We start from the raw sequence: 17,765 nt of genomic DNA, 5'->3' as shown, positions 1-17,765 counted from the left end.
GGAGTCGGAGGTCATGAGTTCAAATGTCGGCTCTGCCACTTGTCAGCTGTGTGACTGTGGGCAAGTCACTTAGCTTCTCTGTTCCTCAGTTACCACATCTGTAAAATGGGGATTAACTGTGAGCCTCACGTGGGACAACCTGATTACCCTGTATCTACCCCAGTGCTTAGAACAGTGCTCTGCACATAGTAAGCACTTAAATACCAACATTATTATTATTATCCTAACTCTGGCCTGGAACTCCTTTCCTCCCCAAATACACCAGACCATCACTCTTGCCCGCTTCAAAACCCTACTGAAGGCGCACCTCCTCCAAGAGGCCTTCACAGAATAAATCCCCTTTTCCTCAGCTCCACCTCCCTTCTGCGTCACCTAGACTAGCTCCTTCTGCTCTCCCTCCTCATCCCACAGCACTTATGTATATATGTATATATCTATAATTCTATTTATATTGATGCCTGTTTACTTGTTTTGAAGGCTGCCTCTCCCCCTGTAGACTGTAAGCCTGTTATGGGCAGGGATTGTCTCTCTACTTCTGTATTGTACTTTTCAAGCGCTTACTAAAGTGCTCTGCACACAGTAAGCACTCAGTAAATGATTGAACGAATGAATGAACACTGTAAGCTCTTGGAAGGCAAGGATCATGTCTACTAAGCAACTCTATTGTATTTTCCCAAGCTCTTAGTACAATACACAGTAAGTGCTAAATATCTTGGATTGATTGGTTCTATCTATGCAAGAATTATGCTTATGCTCCTAAGAAAACAAAGAATCAAAAACAAAATAGGTAAGTTGATATCATGTGAAATCAGTTGGACCACCAAAGAACACCACAGACATGCCCTGAATTGGACCCTATTTAAATCCTCTCTCTTCTCTCTGTTATTTCATTCTCCAGGCTGTGCCCTATGCGCTCCAAGTTTATTTGGTGATGACAATTGAACAGAGATACAAGGCAGGAGCTACCACTGTGGTTCAGCTGGTGAAGCCACGCCAGCAGGGACTGTATCTGTTGCCGACTTGTTCATTCCAAGCGCTTAGTACAGTGCTCTGCACATAGTAAGCGCTCAATAAATACTATTGAATGAATGAATAAGGTGTTTTTTAAGTTCCTACTATATGTGGTGCCTCGTATTTAGCATTTGAGAGGAGAGAGGTGAGAGAAGAGTGGGAGGGATGGGAGGAGCCCCTTCTATTGAAACCCACTCCACTAGTGTTGAACCACTTAACCAAGTTGTGGTGAGAAAAATCTCAGGAGAATTTGGAAAAATAAAATGTACAATTTGCTTAACCATCTTGTACTTACTGGATCTGGATGATGTTTGTCTTCTAGGGCAGAGTTCGGAATCTCAGTGCCATAGTCTATTCCCATTAATCACTTTGCTTTCTGATCCTATCTGGTTTTTACTCCAGCTGGTTCATTGTAACATTATTGCCTGGATGACCTCTCCTCAGTTTGGCAGCCAAAACTGCCCATCCCCAGAGGCTTGCCTGAGGAAGGTGGATTCCTCTTCCCAGACTGATAGGCAATGCTGATTTCCCTTGACCTCAAGAGAGTTTCTCCAGACTCAAATCCTGGCAGTTGTCTTCATCTTTATCCCCCAGTCTTTCCCTTTCTTCCTTCTGCCCTTTCAAATTATGCCTTCCTTTAAAGTCCTAAATTTCAGAACCATCCCCTGAACTTGCTTTATCTCTCTCCCAATCCACTGCTAAATACCCCAATCCCTAAATACCAAACTGCCCACTAGATCTATGGTGAGTCCATTTTCCAACCAGTGATACCACAAAGTCCTGATAACAGAGAAGCAGTGTGACCTAGTGGAAAGAGCATGGGCCTGGGAGCAGCAGACCTGGGTTCTAATTTCAGCTCTGCTAATTGCTTCATGTGTGACCTTGGGCAAGTCATTGAACTTCCGTGCCTCAGTTTCTTCAACTATAAAATGGGGATTAAATCCTACGTCAACCGTGTCCTTCCTGATAAACCCAGTGCTTAGAAGAGTGCTTGACACATACTAAGCTCTTAACAAGAGCTCTTAAGCTCTTGGTTGCCTATCAACCTCCGCTCCAAACAAAAACTCCTCACTCTAGGCTTCAAGGCTCTACATCACCTTGCCCCTTCCTACCTCTCCTCCCTTCTCTCTTTCTACCACCCACCCCGCATGCTCCACTCCTCTGCTGCCCACCTCCTCACTGTCCCTCGGTCTCGCCTATCCCGCCGTCAACCCCTGGGCCACATCCTCCCGCGGTCCTGGAACGCCCTCCCTCCTCACCTCCGCCAAACTGATTCGCTTCCCCTCTTCAAAACCCTACTTAAAACTCACCTCCTCCAAGAGGCCTTCCCAGACTGAGCTCCCTTCTCCCTCTACTCCCTCTACCACCCCCCCTTCACCTCTCCGCAGCTAAACCCTCTTTTCCCCCTTTCCCTCTGCTCCTCCACCTCTCCCTTCCCCTCCCCACAGCACTGTACTCATCCGCTTAACTGTATATACTTCCATTACCCTATGTATTTTGTTAATGAATTGTACATCGCCTTGATTCTATTTAGTTGCCATTGTTTTTACGAGATGTTCTTCCCCTCGACTCTATTTATTGCCATTGTTCTTGTCTGTCCATCTCCCCCGATTAGACTGTAAGCCCGTCAAACGGCAGGGACTGTCTCTATCTGTTGCTGACTTGTTCATCCCAAGCGCTTAGTACAGTGCTCTGCACATAGTAAGCACTCAATAAATACTATTGAATGAATGAACAAATAACATAAAAAAGTACTCACAGGGTCAATATTCCTTCTGGGTCACTGCCACATTCTTGGAGGGAGGGTGTTGGGGGGAAACGTGGAGGGGAGGAAGGAGGGTTTTTTAGTCACCCACTAAGCCCATCATATCATCAATCAATGGTATTTATTGAGTGCTTACTGTGTGCAGAGCACTCTCTAGGAGCCACCAGTAACTAAGCCTATAGGAAAAAGAGAAAAATCTTCCAGACACAGTGGAAGTGAAACTGGAAAGCTCACTGTGGTGCATGATAATCCAAGTTTTCCCTCCTTGAGCTGTCATGGGTTGTATAAAGGCCCAGCTCACACACCTGGTATAACACCTGCTCTACCCAGGATTGGCAAAGCCCAGCCACGAGAGGCTTTTATAAAAGTCCTGGCAAGTACAATCAGAGCCTAAGGAATGGGGTGAGCCCAGGAGGAAGTGATGGGAAAGAATTCTAGGGCAGTCCTATGAGAAAGGTTTCCAGTCATGGCAGAGGGAGGAGCTGAAATATAACTGCAAACATGTACCCTCTTGCACCCTATTTGATGCTCCTTGCTGAGGGCAAGCTGTCAAAATAGAGCCTTCTTCTCCCCAAGCTCCCAAGATGTGGGGCAATGTGTTGTGGAGTCACAGACAGGTTTCTTGGTAACATCCAATGGGATGGGAACATCTTTGCTAATGAAACTGAGAAGAAGTGTAGCCTAGTGGATAGAGCACAGGCCTGGGAGTCAGAGGATCTGGATTTTAATCTCAGCTCTGCCACTTGTCTGCTGTGTGATCTTGGGCAAGTCACTTCACTTCTCTGTGCCTCAGTTACCTTATCTGTAATATGGAGATTAAGACTGAGAGCCCTCTGGGGAAGAGGGAGTATATCTTGTATCTTCCCCAGTGCTTAGTACAGTGCCTGACACAGAGTAAGCACTTAACAGATACCATAAAAAAAAAAAATCTTGGGCTGCAGATTTCTTCCCACACAAGGCAGGGACTGTAAGCTCACTGTGGGTGGGGAATATGTCTTATTGTCATACCAAGTGCTTAGTTCAGTGCTCTGCACACAGAAAGTGCTCAATAAATACAATTGACTGACTGGAATGAGAAAAAACTGCTTCCTTGGCTAACCCAGACCTACCTACCCTTGAACCTATCTAGCAGTTGGGGTTACAGACTAGATTTTGAGGGACAACAGTTAAGTTGCACATCCACATGCACTGGATCTGGTCCACTCAAAGGGAAGCCAGAGCTCTGTCCATTATCCAGTTAGCTAGATCAGTGCAGTCAGCCCCAGCTGATCATCCTGGATTCAAGATGTATTTACTGGCTTGAAAGATTTGGCTTGGGTGTTCAGGTTGATCCAATTAGCCAGATAATGAACACATATCCCCATTGGGTTGGGCAGATATCCACAGATCTCCCAAGGGCTACACTCCAGTGAAGCCTCTCCCACTTCTTCTCCTCCCCTAGTGTAACAGCTCCTGGCGAGGTAGCAAGCAGGAAGTCATGGAGTTGTTGAAGAGAAGGACTGGGCTAGGGTTGCGTGGCCATGGCAAAGAGTGGCTGGGGGAAGAAAGGAGGTGCCTACTGGCCCTCACTGGCTCTTTTGAGGGGGTTCATGACATTGGACCTCGACATCTTACCTACATACCAACCCCCTGCATGCAGACATCTCACTGGCACACCCTCTGCATACAGGCCCAGTGGTATAAATAGTGATTTTGCAGCCACATTTATGTCCAGAACAGCTGAAGACATTTAATTTAACCTTTCACTTTTGCAAGCCAATGGCACCCAGGGTGTGTTAGCCCGAGGAGAAAATGATAAGAAACATGATTAAATGAGGCCAGTGGTTTCGAGTGGAAGTCTTTGTCATGTACACGTTCAGTCCAGACTATTCTACTCCACCTCACTCAAGGATGCAAAGGAGCTGGTGGGTGGGGTCTAGTCAAAGAGCCTTGCTGGAAGTCCTTGAATCCCTCATTGTAGGGGCTATTATAAATTCATGACTGCACTCTTGCAGCTCACCCCCAAGAAGGCATTCATGTATCTAATAATAAGGTTTGTGCTATTTTTAAGCGTTTACTATGTGCCAAGCATTGTGTTAAGTGCTGAGGTAGATACACTATGGGCAGGGAATGGTGTCTGCTAATTCTGTCTCGTATTCTCCCAAGCACTTAGTATAGCACTCTGCACAGAGTGAGTGCTCAGTAAATACCATTGATTGAAAAATACAATCAGATACAGTCCCTGACCCTCCAGGGCTGGCTCCAGTGGGGAGGGAGGACAGGCATTTAATCCTAATTTGTCAGATGAGGAAACTGAAGTATCAAGAAGCTAAGCGACCTGCCCAAGGGCACATAGTTGGCAAGTGACAGAACTGGGATTAGAACCCAAATCTTGACTCTCAGCTCCTTGCTCCTTCCACTACTGCTTCTCAGAATCAGCAATGCACTATACTGGCTGACAATTAATGGGAAGATATGCATCAACCCACACCTGGCAACCCTATTTACAACTCAGGCTATCCATCAGTGACACATTTCAATGTCTTTACTGAATTTTGTCCAAAAGACCCAAGGATAGACCCAAAGGGAAAACACTGAATCAACAAGGTTAGTGTATCTTTTGGGAGGCTGACAGAGCATGGGGCCAGTGTGTCAATCAAGATTCAGACTGAACCCAAGGTATAGGGGTCAATTGTTGTGTCAAACCTTCTTTTTGGCTGGGAGACCCAGACCTACCTCTCATACCCCATCCAATTCCTAAAGCAGTCCCACCAACACTACCTAGGTGCCATACTTAACCAAGAGGCACAACGGCATCGCCAACAACAAGGCCTTGGAACACAGTCAGTCTATCAACACTGAAGCACTGCTCAGCACATCTCACCTTTACTGGGCAGGGCACTGGTGGAGAATGGGTAACAGCAGGATGCCTAAACACGTGCTCTCATATGAGCTGAATCAGGGTAACTAAGTAGGACGGAAGAAACACTTTCAAGGCACAGTGAAGCAAAACTGCAAATGATGTGGCAAAGCGGAGGACAGTCGAGAGAGCAGCAGAAGACATAGGTCAGCCTGGAATGCGTTAATCAGAAATGGGAATGCTGCTTTGACATTTCATGACACCAAGGACAGCAGCAGCAGCACCCCACCCTGGACAAGAAATGAAGATCGGAAAAATCTTTACATGTACATCATGTGCGAAGGATTGTCAGTCAGGCATTTGGCGTTAACCACACACATCTCGCCATTGTTTGCACTTTTTTTTTGGTATTTCTGAAGTATTTACTATGTGTCAAACACTATTCTAAGCAATGGGGTAGATAGAAATTAATCAGGACAGTCACAGTCCCTGTCCCACATGGAGATCACAGTCTAAGTAGGAGGGAACACAGATATTGAATCCCCATTTAGCAGTTGAGGAAACTGAGGCACAGAGAACTGCAGTGGCTTGCCCAAGGTCACATAACTGGCAAGCAGTGGTGGCAGGATCAGGACCCAAGACCTCTGACTCCCAGGCCAAAGATCTTTCCAGTAGGTCATGCTGCTTCTAAGTCTAGTTAAACCTAAAGAGAGTGGGGCAGGTATGGCTATCTGTGGATTATCTGAATAATAATAATAATAATAATGATGTTGGTATTTGTTAAGCACTTACTATGTGCAGAGCACTGCTCTAAGCACTGGGGTAGATATAGGGTAATCAGGTTGTCCCATGTGAGGCTCACAGTTAATCCCCATTTTACAGAGGAGGTAACTGAGGCACAGAGAAGTGAAGTGACTTGCCCCCAGTCACACAGCTGACAAGTGCCAGAGCCTGGATTCGAACCCATGACCTCTGAATCCCAAACCCGGGCTCTTTCCGCTGAGCCACGCTGCTTCTCTAGGGGTCCATTTAGTGAGGAGCAGCTTCTCTGGGTGAAGTACCCTTGGGTCAGCTGTTGGAATCATCAATCAGAAGCTCAGCTTCCTCTTAGCTCAAACTCTACTCGCTGGACTAAAACCACTATGACCAGATATCAACCCTGCTGCTATCAGACTACCAGTAACTAGTGAACAAACCTATAACTCCAGACACTTGGAGATTTTGAAAACCTCTTGTTAGAGCCTCTGTTCACCGTGCTGCTTCATTCTGCTAGATTGTAAACTCCTTAAGGGCAAGGATAATGGCTACTATTACTCTTGCACTCTTCCAAGCACTCAGTACAGTGAGCTACACAGAATAAGCACTCAATAAATACTGATTTGATTGAATTATCAAATAAATGTAGGAAGGAGTTTTGCCTAGTAGAAATAGCACAGGGCTGGGAATCATGAGACCTGGGTTCTAATTCTGGCTCTGCCACATGCCTGCTGTGTGACCTCCACCAAGTCACTTAACTTCTCTGTGCCTCAGCTTTCTCATCTTTAAAATGGGGATGAAATTGATGCTCTCCCTTCCTCTTAGACTGTGAGCCCCTTGTGGGACAGGGGTTGTGATCTGATTATCCTGTATCCAGAGTTTAGTAAATGCTTAACAAATGCTCTTAAGATTTTTATTATTTGTATGAATAAATATTGATTGATAACTATTGGCATTTTCTTCCTAAAGTCATTGTGCCCAGATAGCGGCTCTCTGGGGGGAAGTCTAGCTCAGGCCACAAGTGTCTGGGGAGCAGGCAGGTAAGGATGACTGACTTCCTCCCTCTCTCTGTGGATTTGCTGCATCCTAGGGTTCTCAGAACGCCTTAGGGTCCCATCTGTAAAAGAGAAGGGGGCCAAAGTGGGTCTTCCCTCCGGTGGCCAGCGACAGCAGGGCAGGGCCCCGTCATGCTTCCAGTATGGCTCCATCAAGCAGCAAACTTGAGCAGCATATGCCAGTCCTGTTCCTACTGGCTCGAGATGCCCAATCTTGGAGCAAGCAGTGCTGGAGTGGGGTAGGCAGTATGGGGAGGGAGCCAGAAAATGAGTTGAGGTCATGTTTTATTTGCCTTGGGTATGGAACTTGGCACTTAAGCCTCCTGCACTGCAAAATAATGGGGAAATGAAGAAAATGATCCAAGAGTCAGTCCCAGCCCTTGGTTTTCAACTCAAGTGACAGCCCTGGCTCTACTTCCTTTAAAGCAGGACTAGGAGAATCTGTTTTCCAGATGTGAAATTCATGAACTGAAAATTCCAGGATTAGTGATGGATGTGCTCAGGCCCACATTATAGGGAACAGCCTGAGTACTGTGGCTATTGAGAAGATTTGGAAACACCATTTACCTTCTCAACCATCACAGGGATTTTAAGGAAAAGGCATTTTCAAATTGCCGTCTTGGGGCTGTTTAGCTACCAATGAGTCAAATGCCTAGCTAGCTGCATCCTTGAGAAAATTTATTTGCAAATCCGATCCCAACACTGTCTGGTTTATCCACGACTCCTAAGTCAGCTCTACTGACATAGTACTGGACTCTGTTTTTGAGTTTACGCAGGACCCTTTTTTTTTTTGAGTTGGTTGAAGATCTCTGCAGCCTAGATTTCACTTGTGCTCCCGCCAAAGACATTTGACAGATGGGCAAACGGAAGACTTAACAGGAGGTGGGATTTGCCCAGTTTTACCATCAAGTGCTGGGTTAGAGCCAGGAAAAGCATTCCAGTCTCCTGCCTGCAGCTTGTTACACTAGTCCTTATGTGGAAAAATTCCAGCCCACAGCCCTCTGTTCCTTCCTTCCTTCCTTTCCTGTCTCCTGATTGCTCCATTTGAACACCCTTCCAATCCCAGAAGGGCTTTGAAAAATAAAGGAACTGAAATTTACTGTCATAGCAAGTATATTTTGAATTCTACTCCAGAATTCCTCTTCCTGACTCTCTATGCCCCTAAATAATCTAAAAATCTAATTGACTGTTTTAGCATTTCAGTATGACACTTTGCTCTCACAGATTTCAAATCTTTATGAAGCTGGAACAGGGCTCCCAAATGGTCATCTAAACCTTTCATTCCTCCAAGAACAGAATCCATAGGTGGGGTGGGACCACGAAAGATGGCCTAGTTCCCCCAACTCCAGGCAGAACTCCACTTAAGCCATGCTCCATCTTCTCTTCCCTTTTTCCCTTTCATTGTTTCCTCCTTCTGGCTCCCATCCTCATTGATTTCATTGCCACAAATGTCCCCAGCTCACCTAGCAGGATGTTGACCAGGGTGCCAGCCCTGGGGACCATGAGGCTCTGACTTGGGTAGGATTATCCCAATTTCTTCTGAACTGGACTCTGGGTCTTACCCAGAAATTCCACAACATTGTACAAAATCCTCTTGCCACAAGCCAGGCTCCCACAAGCAATTTCTCACGCAAAGGGATGCTCAGCTAGGCTATTTGCAATGAGTAGGGTTTGAGCAGGTTAAATTTCGAAGGGATGTTTGAAAGAAAGTCCCATTCTGACTTTTATGCTTGGTCGCTAGTGGGAAAGCTGAAGGCATGTTTGGTCTGGTCTCAGAAGAAGATCACTGACAGCAGCAACTTGTACATCATTGAAATAAGCTCCACTGTCAGGGTCTGGTGGATCTCATGGACCCATGATTCCCATGGGCTCAAGGAATAAACTCTGATACTTCAGCCTAGCAGAAAACCATCAGTGTGTCGGGGGGAGGGGTGTGTGTGGAGAGGAGATAGTCTCTGGAGGAACCAGAGAATTTGTTCAGCAACCTGAGTGGGGAGGTACACATTTTGTACTTTTCCAGAGTTAGGTGAGGGAACAGCACTAACAAGCGATGGGTTGAGATAAAAAAAAGTTTAGGGTATACTGGTCCACATTTAGGCTGAAGGTACTATGCTATTCTACTCTGCTAATGTTTAAACATTTGATGATTTTTTTCAACCACAGCCAATAGCACTTCATAAAACACTGTTTTTACACATCTGTTTACGTTATTTTATAAAAGGTCAGCTTATCGATAATAGAACAGAATGAAAACCTGTTTTGGGGGAGTAGACAGCTAAAAATGTAACTGATGAAGTAAATTTCACCAAGCTTAATCTGTATGCATTGCTGGAACAAAATATACTTTAAATGACATCTGTTTCATTATTCGGATGGTTAAACTCAATGCAATTGATCTTTTGAACCCCTCTATGTACACACACACACAAACCCCCCCCCCGCCCCGCCCCCCCGCCAGCCACCCCAGCCACCCAATCTTCCTCTCAATCAGCGGGTCAGTCGCAGAAGCAGCTGGCAAGAGTGGTAACAGGACTGTCCTTCCCGCACATCCTTTGCTGGCAACTCAGGTCCTTGTTCCAGGCTGGAGACGCTTCTGTTCTTGTTGCCAGGGCCAAGGTGCTCTTTGTGGTTTCTGGCTGGGCAAATGCTCAAAAGCCTGGGGAGGAGCCCCTAGCAACAGTAACAGTGGCACTGCAGCACCTGCAGACTACAGCAAGGGGATGAGGCTGCCTTGGTAATATCTTTCTTCCCCTCCTGATCTCGGCAGGCTGCCCTTTATAAGACATGTGTTTGACATGCCTGTTATAAGACTGTAGTTTTAATTTTTCTTTTTATTTTGGTTTTCTCATGAGGCCTGGGGTCTGATCATCAGCTCCCTGGCATCTGGTAGAATTGCCAACTGGCCAGTCCAGGCCTGGAAGCACTTCTAGCTTGCCCCGCCCACAGTGTGACCTAGTGGATAGATCACGGCCCTGGGAATCAGAAGGAACTGTGTTCTAATCCTGGCTCCACCACTTGTGGGCCATGTGACCTTGGGCAAATCACTTCATGTCTGTGGGCCTCAGTTACCTCATCTGTAAAAATGGGGAATAAGACTGTGAGCTCCATGTGGGACAGGGGCTGTGTCTAATCTGATAAGCTTATAATAATAATAATAATAATAATGGCATTTGTTAAATGCTTACTCTATGCCAGGCACTGTACTAAGTGCTGGGGTAGATATAAGCAAATCGGGTTGGAGGCAGTCCCTGTCCCATGTGGGGCTCACATTCTCACTCTTCATTTTCCACATGAGGTCACTGAGGCTGGAGAAGTGAAGTGACTTACCTAAGGTCACACAGCAGACAAGTGGCAGAGCCAGTATTAAAACCCATGACCTTCTGACTTCCAGGCCTGTGCTTTATCCACCATGCCATGCTGCTTCTCTATGCATGCAGCCTTTGTATCTACCTCAGTACTTAGTACAGTGCTTAGCACAGAGTAAGTGCTTAAATACTATTAAAAAAACACACAGAAACTCTACCCTCTGAAAGCTCTGCCCGATGTCGTGGTAGTCCATGAAGTCACCCCTATTTCTGAGCCACACAAATATAGATATCAATGAATAATATTGATTGAGTGCCTATTGTGTGCACAGCACCATGTTAAGCGTTCGGGTGGATACGTTAGAGATAAAAAAACAATATCCCTGCCATTGAGGAGCTTACAATCTAACATGGGAGAGCAGGAGAGGCAGACACAAAATAATTGACAGCTAGAAGGAAGTACTTAAATAGAGTAGAGTAGTCTCTTGGATTTGGCAGGGAGGAGGTCATTGGTGACTTTGGAGAATGCGGTCTCAGTGGAGTTGAGGGTGTGGAAACCAGATTGATAAGTATCAATTGAGAGATGGAGGAGAAGAAGTAGAGGCAGTGGAGGGTACAGGTGAGAAGCAGTGTGGCTTAGTGGATAGAGCATGGGCCTGGAAGTCAGAAGGATCTGGGTTCTAATCCCGGCTCTGCCATGTGTCTGCTGTGTGACCTCAGGCAAGTCACTTCACTTATCTCTGCCTCAGTTGCCTCATCTGTAAAATGGGGATAAGAGTGTAAGCCCAATGTGGGACAAGGACTGTGTCCAACCTGATTAGCTTGTATCTACCCCAGTACTTAGAACAGTGCTTGGTACATAGTAAGCGCTTAACAAGAACCATAATAAATAGGTAGACAATTCATTGCAAGAGTTTGGGCAGGACTGGGAGAGGGGAGATAGGGTTGTAACTGGAGGGTGTGGTAGGATTCAGAAAAGGTAAGGCCTATTGAGCATAAGATATCAGTAGGAAATCCATGTGGAAATGCCTTGGAGGTAAAAGGAAATGCAAAATTGCAGAGGTGAAAGGCAGAGGTAGAAGACCCAAATAAAAAACTTGTAAGGGCGAAATTCCGCAGCCCCCAACCCATCTGTAATCCCTATTGGGATGACAACTTGTTGCTCTGCAGAATAAGTCTCAAAATATTGCCTATAGGCAGTGGTGAGGGCAGGGCCAGACCCAATATGTGATAATTATGATGCAATTTGTTAAGTGCTTACTTTGGATCAAGTACTGTTCTAAGCGCTGGGGTAGATACATCCAACCATCCAGCCTTTGGACAAGTTGGGGAGCAAAAAAGATGGCATCCTCTCCGTCAGACCTGCTCTCTACTACCAAACTCACTCCAGACCCCAGTCAAATGCCCGGCAGTCAGTCATTTCCCAGCCTCTGCCAGCTGTCCAACAAACATTTCTAAGGGGCAATCTGGTTTAAATCAATCAGAGCCTTTGGCATGCGTCTATCCTGCCAGACTGAGATTCAAGTGACTGCAGGGATAGGGAGACTTGGGACTTTTGATTATGAGAGAGAGAAAAAAAACTGCTTGTTTTAGGTCATCTGATCTTAACTTTAGAGGTGTTGCCCTAGGCATTCGGAATTCCTCTTCTCGATGTTTGTGGTTGAGTCTGGGGATGTTGGGGAACTCCATTCATCAACTACATTTCAAAAGAGTAGGGGTTGCCCAGGGCAGGGGAGATTGGTCCCCCAGAACAATGTTGCCTTGCTTCCTTCAGCTCCTGGTCGCCCAGTAATACTGGCTGCAATAAAAGCTGTGGTCTGGTCAATCATCCAGAGATCCTAGTGAGGTTTCTAGGCAACGTTGGCCACACCACAGGAGCACTTTGGAGTAGCCCAGCTCAGGGGCTTTACCTCCCACAGGCTGGGGAATTGATTTGAGCTTGGAAAACAGTCTGGCAGGCACTGTGTCTTATCATTTCTCACCGTTCGGTAAGCAAAGTGCTCTACTAACGGAAGCTGCTCAGCAAGCCGTATAGTGCTCTGCACACACGCAGAAGCCGGTTAGCAAATATTGCTGTTACTCTAATCAGTGTTGGCTTGACATTTGTGTCTGTCTTTCCTTTTGACTGTAAACTGTTGTTAGCTGTCCTCTAAATTAAAAAAAAAATGATGCCCCTGATGGAGAAATTTATCCATAGATGTGGGGGTAACTTAAGAGACTGACCAGTGAGAGAGGAACATTCTTTCTTGCTGTTGCTGACAATTCAATTAATTATGGACAATTTACAAATTTGCCTTGTCACCTGTTAATCAGATAAACCATTTTCATCATTTTTCTTTACTCTCCCTGCTCTTCCACCACCCCACCCAGCATCACTAGTCTTATTCTCCTTTCAACTTCCATCCCCACAACTCCTTTCCTCTCCCCAACTTCACACTGGCACGCTGTAGCCCCAAACTCAGTCCCACCCCTAGCTGTGCCAACTCCACATCCTGAAACCTTGAAGTCCCCTACCCCCACCAGGCTCCTTTTAAAAAAAGAGAAACCCAAATACCTCTTACCACTGTGGTTTTCTGTCTCTTCCCTGCTTCACAGTTTCCTTCCAGCTCAATACCTACTGGAAACTCCAAAACCATGAGACAGGCATAAAGAGATATGAATAGGAGAAACACGTACCTCCAGCTCCTTCAGCAGGCAGTCACAGGGAGAGAGGTTTAAAGGCTGGGGGAGTGAATGGGGGCGGGCATTAGAAGGGGAGTTGGGGCGGGGGGGGGGGGGGGTGGGAGGGGAGGACGTGAACAGCAAAGAAAAAAAGCTTATCTGGGTGACAGGTGGCAGTGATGGAGTGATTTACATTGGGCTTGTCAGCATCTATCTGTCATGGAATCAAAAAGACTCATGAGGGACCTACAGGTCCTAACCACAATACGCCCACACGAAGACCATTTCCAGTTGTGCTGATGGAACTGCTGTTTGCAACACCTGGTGCTGTTTTTCCTAGTGTGGGGTTTTTCCTCTCAGCTTCTGCTGTTTGGTTAATTACAATGTGCAATGCCCATGGCTGATCCGTCCACCTCAGCTTTTTTCCAACACTCAGCTGATTGCCACATTTCAGATTAGCCACACATCTCCTTTCTGAGGTGTGCAGGAAGAAGGAAAACGAGAGTCTTGAACTTGAAATGAGGCTTCCTGAATCTTGAACTCAGCAATCCTAGCTCATTTTATTTTCCCCCTTTCATCTAACCACACCTCAAAGATGCTCTCAAAACCATCACTGAACTGAATCGGTACTGCCCTCTACCAAAGACAGTATCCCGACTGGATTATTGCATCACCCTCTTCTCTGATCTTTCATTCATTCAATAGTATTTATTGAGCGCTTACTATGTGCAGAGCACTGTACTAAGCACTTGGAATGAACAAGTCGGCAACAGATAGAGACAGTCCTTCTGCCTCTCCCCGCTTCAGTCTATACTTCACTCTGCTGCCTGTATTATCTTTCTACAGAAATGCTCAGGACATGTCACTCTCCTCCTCAAAAACTTCCAGTGGTTGCCTTTCAACCTTCCTGTGAAGGAAAAACTCCTCACTCTTGGCTTCAAAGCTCTCCATCACCTTGCCCCCTCCTACCTCACCTCCCTTCTCTCTTTCTACAGCCCACCCCATACACTCCACTCCTCTGCCGCTCACCTCCTCACTGTGCCTCGTTCTCACCTGTCCCACCATTGACCCCTGGCCCATGTCCTACCACTGACATGGAATGCCCTCCTTCCTCCCATCCGCCAAACTAACTCTCTTCCCCTCTTCAAAACCCTACTGAGAGCTCACCTCCTCCAGGAGGCCTTCCCAGACCGAGCCCTCCTTTTCCCTCTGCCCCTCCTCCCCTCCCCATTCCCCCTACTCCCTCTCTCTGCCCTACCCTCTTCCCCTCCCCACAACACTTGTGTATATTTGCATATATTATTTATTACTCTTTTATTAATGATGTGTATATATCTATGATTCTATTTATCTATTTGATGGAATCGATGCCTACTTGTTTTGTTTTGCTGTCTGTCTCCCCCTTTTAGACTGTGAGCCCATTGTTGGGCAGGGATTGTCTCTATCTGTTGCTGAATTGTACATTCCAAGCGCTTAGTCAGGTGCTCTGCACACAGTAAGCGCTCAATAAATGTGATTGAATGAATGAAAGAAGGTGCATTCTTAAACTGTTTCACTGTGTTCCTGCAATGTGCTCTGGACCTAATCCTACTCAGTCATACTCTCTTCTGTCAAGCTGAGCCACGCTCCCCTTCCTTCCTCCTACCTTAGCAGTTGAGACGCAGTTTCCAGTTGTTCCAGAACATGCAGACTCTAGCAACCAAATCAGAAGATTGGCTAATTTTTTTTTAAATAGAGTCACAGAACTGGCTCTTACACTGGCAGCCATAGAGTACTCTGACCACTTCTCACAGTTTTATATTCTTTTGTAAAGGAGTACAACATTAAGACTTTTTTTTTCTCCTTTCCTAACTAAATGCAATTTAGAAAACAAGTATCTTTTACTCCCATTGGTCATTTGACAGAAGACATTGATCCTCGTTGTCTGTATTTTATGGAAGGAACATGGGGCTGGAAATCAGGAGACCTGGATTCTAATCCCAGTTCCATCTATGACCTGATGTGTGACCATGGGCAAGTAATTTCACCTTTCTGTGCTTCAGTTTCCTCATCCAAAAAATGGGAATAAGAGACCTGTTCTCCTTCTCTCTTTGACTATGAGCCTTATATGGGAAAGGGATGGTGTCCAATCTGATTATCCTGTATTTATCCCACCATTTAGTACAGTCTTTGGCACAATAAGTGAATACTAAGTACCACAATAAAAACACTGTTCTAACAGCCCTAACCTTTCCATTTTTTAAGTCATCATGGCTCAACCATCCCTGAACCTAAATCCTTCTTGAGCCTGTAAATGTTCCTAACCCATTTTGAACTTCTCATCCCTGAATTTATCTAAACCCCTCTTGAATCGACTGCTATTTTCTGCCCCTACAACTCCCCGTGATAACAAATTCCTTATGATCACCCTCTACTGTGTGACAGAGGATTTCCTTCTGCTTGTCTCATCTTTCACTTCCTTCTTGCTCCATTCAAATACTATGGTCCTTCTGGATTTTAGGTGGCGATGCAGAGGAAGCTAAATCATAGCCAGCAAAGCTGTTCTCCTTCATTGCCGTCTCTGGTCTAACCTGCACAGTGGTTAGTGCAAGCTCACTGTGGGCAGGGACTGTGTCTTCCAACTCTGTTGTACTCTCCCAAGTGCTTAGTACAATGCTCTGCACACAGTAAGCAGAGTTTGACAGAGCGTGTGATCTTTTTTTTTTATCAATCCCACTTCTGGGAAGATGCTAACTCTCCAGATGGTTAATATCTTATGTGAGAAGGAAGAATGATATTCATATCTGAGCTTCATAATCCTAATATTCATAATACCTGTGGTATTTATTAAGCATATTAAGCATTTACTATGTGCCAAGCACTGTACTAAGCACTGGGGTAGACACGAGTTAATCAGACAGTCACTGTCCCACATGGGGCTCACAGCCCAAGTAGGAGGAAGAATGATATTGAATCCCCATTTTATAGTTGAAGAAACTGAGGCACAGAGAAGTGAAGTGACTGATCCAAGGTTACACAGCAGGCAAATGGAAGAGATGAATTAGAACCCAGGACCTCCAACTCCTGGCCCTGTTCTTTCCACTAGGCCACTTTGGAGAGGAAAATGCAGTGCAGGGGAAGATACGGGGTTCTAAATGGAATTTCTGATTTAGAAGAAAAATGAAATTATGGTGTCAGAAACTGTACAGTGGTTAAACCAATTGGCTGAAAGGGAGCTTAATTTGTTTGAAAACTGAAAAATAATCCTAGGCTTATTATTATTTGCCTAGCCTCCCTTCTCCTCTCAGGGTCACACCTCGAGAGTTTCCATTATGCTACTAGTCTTGACTAGGGGAGGGCAAGTCAAGCAGAGGCATATCCATTCCATTTCTAGCTTGGGCAGTGGCTAGCGAGTGGAAGGCAATCTGCTACAAGTTAAAACTCCCCTGTGCTGGCCAGCAGAGGCATGGGAGAGAGACGAGGGTGGAGACAAGTTTACTGCGCAGAAATACCAAGTTACCAAGAAAACTCTATGGATACACTACCATAACCATTGCTGGTGGAGGTGGGGCGCCTGGGAGAGATGTGTCCGTGGCGTCGCTATGGTCGGAGACGACTCGACGGCATAAGACGAGTCAAGCCTCCCTTAGTGACTCCAGCCTTCTTCCCATTCTCACTGCTATTGGTACAGGGCTTCAGGTTGACCCAAAAGTACATCTTTCTTCTCCTCAGACTGTGAGCCCCATATGTGGCTGACCTGCTTATCTCATATGCACTCCAGCATTTAACAAAGAACTTGGCACATTGTATGCACTTAACAAATAACATTATTATTATTATCATTATTATCATTATTAGTGGTAGTAACCAAGGATAAGACTGATTAGGAAGCAGTGTAGCCTACAGGAAAGAACATGGGCCTGGGAGTTAGAGGACCTGGTTTCTCATCCCCTATCCATCACTTGCTTGCTGTGTGATCTTGGGCAAATTGCTTCACTTCTCTGTGCCTCATCATCTGTAAAGTGGAGATTCAAGGCTTGATCTCTCTCTTACTTAGACTGTGAGCCCTCTGTGGGACAGGGACTGTACCCAAGCTGAAAATCTTGTTTCTAGCCCAGAATTTAGTACATTGCTCTTGTACAGCGCTTAATACCACAAATATTGTTATTGTTCTTATTATTATAATTAATAATTCTTGGTCAGCAGTGACCAAACACTTCAGGAATTGGACCCTGCACCAAACCCATCCCTCTTCTTGTGGTCTCCTAGCTTCTGGCTATTTGGAAACTTTTTATGAAGAAGGAATCCATGGAAGGAAAACCTCTCCCTTGACCCACAGTTCCCTCTAGTTATCGCCCTACCTCCTTCCTACCATAACTCTTCAAAATCCTTGA

The 17,765-nt window shown here is 45.7% G+C and overlaps 1 protein-coding gene and 1 non-coding gene across 10 annotated transcripts in view; one reads left to right on the top strand and one right to left on the bottom strand.

Annotated features, from left to right (window-relative positions):
- Positions 1 to 17,765, bottom strand: part of OSGIN1 (oxidative stress induced growth inhibitor 1) — a 335,667-nt gene that overhangs the window by 45,902 nt on the left and 272,000 nt on the right. Inside the window, exon 8 of one of the 9 annotated variants that reach the window (XM_039910212.1) lies at positions 13,408 to 13,452. The exons of 7 other annotated variants lie outside the window; for them this stretch is intronic. The gene's annotated coding sequence lies outside the window, so the exon portion shown is untranslated. Of the gene's footprint in view, positions 1 to 13,292; positions 13,356 to 13,407; positions 13,453 to 17,765 lie in introns of those variants that run through there. One more of the 9 variants, XM_029051231.2, reaches the window with a different exon arrangement.
- LOC114807263 lies at positions 16,670 to 16,807 on the top strand. Its single transcript, XR_003755314.1, has one exon. It is a non-coding gene; the product is annotated as a small nucleolar RNA SNORA7 (small nucleolar RNA).

This window comes from Ornithorhynchus anatinus, chromosome X1 (genome assembly GCF_004115215.2).
Source record: "Ornithorhynchus anatinus isolate Pmale09 chromosome X1, mOrnAna1.pri.v4, whole genome shotgun sequence".
Lineage (NCBI taxonomy): Eukaryota > Metazoa > Chordata > Mammalia > Monotremata > Ornithorhynchidae > Ornithorhynchus > Ornithorhynchus anatinus.
Note: the sequence above shows the minus strand (reverse complement) of the source record. Positions and strands in the feature narration are given on the sequence as shown.